At 56.5% G+C, this 4,598-nt stretch overlaps 1 long non-coding RNA gene across 1 annotated transcript; it reads right to left on the bottom strand.

Annotated features, from left to right (window-relative positions):
• Positions 1 to 594: 594 nt before the first annotated feature.
• On the bottom strand, positions 595 to 4,453 carry LOC145720262 (uncharacterized). Its single transcript, XR_014143150.1, has 3 exons — positions 4,291 to 4,453; positions 2,913 to 3,070; positions 595 to 2,364 (listed from the first exon to the last, which is right to left on the bottom strand). It is a non-coding gene; the product is annotated as an uncharacterized LOC145720262 (long non-coding RNA).
• Between the last annotated feature and the right edge of the window lie 145 nt (positions 4,454 to 4,598).

Below are 4,598 nucleotides of genomic sequence, written 5' to 3'. Positions count from 1 at the left end.
TCATCCTTTAAGAAAACCTCACATCAACCACTCCAGGAGCCCAAAGGGTTTGAAGGGAAGCTTCCTTTGGAAATCATGTGTTGATTGAACCAGGTGGGAAGGTTTCAGCACCAGCCACTCTTCCTCCAGTTTATGCTTCTGGATTCAGCTCAAGTGTCACCTCCTTAGAGAATCCTTCCCTGAACCCTCCTGAAAGGAGTCCTCTCCCTGCCAGTCACTTCTCTGTCCCATTGCCCTGTTTAAAATTCTTCTAGAATATTCTTCCAAAATATAGTCATTGTTTGTATCTATTTCCCCCTTCTAAAATGTCAGCTCGAGGGCAGACTCTTACTCACTTCTATTCTTTTACTCACTGCAGTGTCCCACATGCCTAGACCAGGCGCCCAGTAGATGTTGGTTCTGTGAATGAGCATGCGGGAGATTTAGCAAAACCCCAATTCAGGGAAGCACCCCATAGCCTGTAGCCCATCCTGAGCTCTGGGGAAATGTTCCCTTTTCCAGATCCATCTCCTGGGGAGTGGAGTCCCACCCATGCACAGACCCGGAGGAGCCCAGAGACCGGAGGAAGAAAATGGCCCAGGTTTCGCCAAGCAGTTCATTTAAGAAATTTAATCGATCACAGACATTCAGGCTATAAAAACATTCTGTACAGTGGTTTAAAAAGCGATACCCATCCTCCCAAAGCAACCCACCATATATACAACACAGACATGATTCACCTGAAGAGCTTTGCGCTAATCTTTGTACAAAAAGAAGAGGCGTCTCAGAGACGACGGCCCCCAATGCAGAGCCCCTGGAGGGGTCAGTGATGCAGCAACCAGGGTTTGCAAAAATAAATAGATCTTTGTTTCATATATATATAAGTGAAACACGTTTAACAAATATACAAAGTGCAAACATAACAAAAAAGCACCCCCCCCGCCCCCCATGATCTGTACAGGGGACTATTTACATGCTTCGGAAGGAGAAAAGGCTTTCACAGTTTCCTGCAGGGTAGGGCACAGTGTTCGGTGGTCATGCGGTGAGCAATGGGCAGGCCCTGGGCCACATCAGGCGGGAAGCCACAGAAGGCTGCCTCTTCTCTCTTTGGTCGTAAATGGGACACGGATGATCGGATAGGAAAGACGTTTTGTTGAAGAAGTCCCATGAAGTGACCCAGCCCGGGGGCCGTCTTACAGGGCTAAAACGCCATGCACATTTTCGGCGGATACCCGTCAACCACAACCATCTTGTTGGGGAAATTAATGTCTCGGGGGCATCTGCTAAGAAGCCGAAACACTAGCTGGATAGTCTCATGATGGCAGCTTTGAGGCGCTTGGTGGGGGGAGAGGCCCCGGGGATCTCACATTCATCCACACAGGCTCTCGCCCACCCCGGAGCCCACCCCAACCGGAACAGAAACCAGTGCAAAATAGTAACAACGTCACCGTTACACAAGATACAGCCCTGAACTAAAAAAAAAAAAGTGCAGGGGGACCTGGAGGGGGCCGGGGCGGGGGTCCAGACCACCACACCCGACCACAGGATGCTCCTAGAGGTTGGAGGCCACTGTCTTCACGCATCAGCTAACTGCGTATCTCAGGCACTTAATAAATATTAAGGGCAACCGGTGGCTCGGGTTTCCCTGGGAACCGTGGAGGTTTTGGTGCATGACTGGGGGTCGCTGGGCCCCGCCGCCGGGATGCTGGATTCGATCAGGTCAAGACAGATGCCAGAGTCTTGGCGTCGAGGGAGGGCACAGACCTCGCTTGGAAAGAGGGATAGCAAAGCAAAAGTGAACTCTGGCTGTCTAGCAAGGCAGAGGTGAGCACGTTTACTCCTGAGTTGGGGGGCTCGGGCTAGAGTGGGGGGTGGGTAGAGCAGCTACCCCGGACCTCGAGGGTAGGACCTGTTCTCTCGAGTCCCAAGCCCCTTGCCTTCTCTCCCTCTGGGTCCCTCCGGCAGTCCCTCAGGGGGAAGAAGTGAGCAGTCCCTGGAGAGGGCAGAAATGCACCCCCCCCCCCCCAGCTCATTCGGCCTTCTCTTCTCCACTATTCATAGAGAAAGAAAGAAAAAAAAAATCCCAACCTAAACCCGCTGCGCGTGTGCTGTTCGAAGCCCGTTCTGCCTCCCAGACGAATAAATATATAGAACAAAGCTCTGGCAGGACAGGCCAAGCGGCTGCGGCCGCCAACAGTGCTTTGGGTTCACCTCTCTCTTTGCATGAAACGGGAGGGCATCAAGGTCTCAGGAAGGGTTTGGGGCAGGTCAAGGGGCCGGGGAGAAAGTGTTCTTCCTGCCCGTGAGCGGCAGCAGGTTCCGGGGAAGGACAGGACTAGAGGCCGCAACTCACGCCACATCATCCTCCAGGCTGACCATCTGTCTCTGTCAACAGAAAGATAAACGCCGGAAGCGATCAGTCCAACGCTCAGTAAACACGGCCAGAGGCCACAGACGCCTCATTCCCTCCGCGCCCCCCCGCAGCGGGGCTGGCCCCCCCCATAGCTGGCCTGGACCAGCGGTCTCCAGCCTGGTCTCCCGACCTTGGCCCCAGTCTCTCCCCCGCGACAGCCACCGGAGGGCGCCCGTGAGCCCCAAGTCAGGCCAAGCCCAGAACCGTCTCCAGGGCTCCCACCTTGTTAGAGCAAAGCCAGAATCCTCCCCAGCTGCCTGGTCCCTTCCCTTGGCTCCTCCCTCGACACCCCCCTCCCCCAACTCTCAGCTCCAGCCACACCAGCCTCAGGACTGATGCGGAGGCTGTGCCTTCAGCTCGGGGAAGGCTGCCCCAGCCTCCTTATCTAAGATCTCCCTCCCAGCCCCCACTGGCTTGCTTCCCCCCCACTTTTCTTGATACTGTCCATCCCCCACCCTGAGAAGGGCTCTGGAGGATCTCCCTGCCTCCTGGGCGGGGCGGGGCGGGGCGGGGCACTCACCGACGGGTAGGTGTAGCCGTCCTGGCTGCAGCAGATGTGGACCTCGTCCTCCGTGGTCTTCTGGTACACGGGATTGTCAAAGTTGATGCTGTTGATGCTCTTCAGCCGCCAGTTCTTCCAGAGGAGGAAGGTCCCGAAGCACAGGAGGATGAGCAGTACTGTGGGGGGGGGGCGGGGAGGGGGGAGAAGGGGGCCTGGTCAGGAGGCCGCCCAGCTCAGCCCCCCAAGTGACACCGCCAGCAGACTCTGGGCCTTTTGACGTATATAGGGTTTTTTTGGTTCCAAATTTGAAGCCATACATACTTGTCCACTGGAAAAAAACCTACCTATGTGCGTAACAAATCTCTAACTCGAAGCCCACTGTGACTGCCTCGCCCCAGAAATACCCTACGGGGGTTGGTGCTTCCAGGTTTCCTCTGCGAGTCACCACACGTGGGGCCTCCCGCCTTTCAGATATGGGACTGTTCTCTATCAACGGGGCCAAAACTCTTTTCTTTTGTCCGGGTGCTCTTTGCCTCATTTCTAGTGGGCCTCCGGGGTGGCATTCCCAGACCCTCCACGATCCAGGGGACAGCCAAGCGCTCACCCAGCCCAGGTTTGTAAAAAATTCTGGCCAAGGGGGCGCCAGGGTGGCTCAGTCGGTTAAACGTCTGCCTTCGGCTCAGGTCATGATCCCAGGTCTCCCCAAGCCGAGCTGTCCCTGCTCAGCGGAGAGTCTGCTTCTCCCTCTGCCCCTCCCCCTGCTCCTTCTCTCTCTCTTGCTCTTTCTCAAATAAATAAAAATAAAAAATTCTGGCCAGGGCCCAGAGGGTGGGAGAGACTCAGGCTCCATTGGGAAGACAGGGGATGGGTGCCACCTTCGGGCAGCCAGTAGGGAGGTGAGGGTCCCACTGCCATGACGGTCCACGCACAGCCAGATGACCATAAGGCACCAACATGCAGGTCTCCGGAGCAGGCTGGGTGTTGAAGGGACCCCTCGAAACGATTTGCTCAGAAAAGGAGTAACGGGTGTGATACTAACAGAGTTGCGAGTGACAGGGGTGAGGTGGGGGTAGGGGCGTAGAACTCCCTAAACTCCCCTTGCAAGAGAGCCGTTCACCAGGAGGCTTCCCTCAGGGACGCCCCCCCCCCCCCGCCCCAGCTGACACATCAGAGGTCGCTCGGAGCGGGTGGGAGGCTTCATCCTCACCTGGGTGCAGCCCCAGGACCCAGAAGTGGGCTTGACACACAGTAGGCGCTCGACTGTATTTGAGTGAATGAAGCTAGAAAAGGGGCCGCTCCGAGGCTGGGAGCAAAGGTGGACCAGCCCAGCTCGCCGGGCAAGGCGGTCATCTTGCAGGAAGCCGGGACTAGGTGTGGGCCGGGCCGGCAGGCTTACCGATGGGAAGGATGATGTAGAGAGCCCCCCCGCTCCTGGGCCTCTCCTCGTCTCCTCTGCTGGCAGCATCAGCCAGGGCTGCATGAGGGAAAGGACAAAGCGAGGCTCAGATCCACGGTGAGGGCCAGGGGAAACACAGTAGGTGTAGGACAACCAACACACAGAGGGAAACGCCTGATGCTTCCTGGTGTCCTTAAAGGTTCAAGGGCAGGGAACCTGGGTGGCGCAGTTGGTTAAGCGTTGGACGCTTGATTTCGGCTCAGGTCCTGCTCTCAGGGTTGTGAGATCAAGCCCCGTATTAGGCTGTA

The sequence above is a fragment of the Leptonychotes weddellii genome, chromosome 1, assembly GCF_054177405.1.
Source record: "Leptonychotes weddellii isolate Sample4059 chromosome 1, ASM5417740v2, whole genome shotgun sequence".
NCBI lineage: Eukaryota > Metazoa > Chordata > Mammalia > Carnivora > Phocidae > Leptonychotes > Leptonychotes weddellii.
Note: the sequence above shows the minus strand (reverse complement) of the source record. Positions and strands in the feature narration are given on the sequence as shown.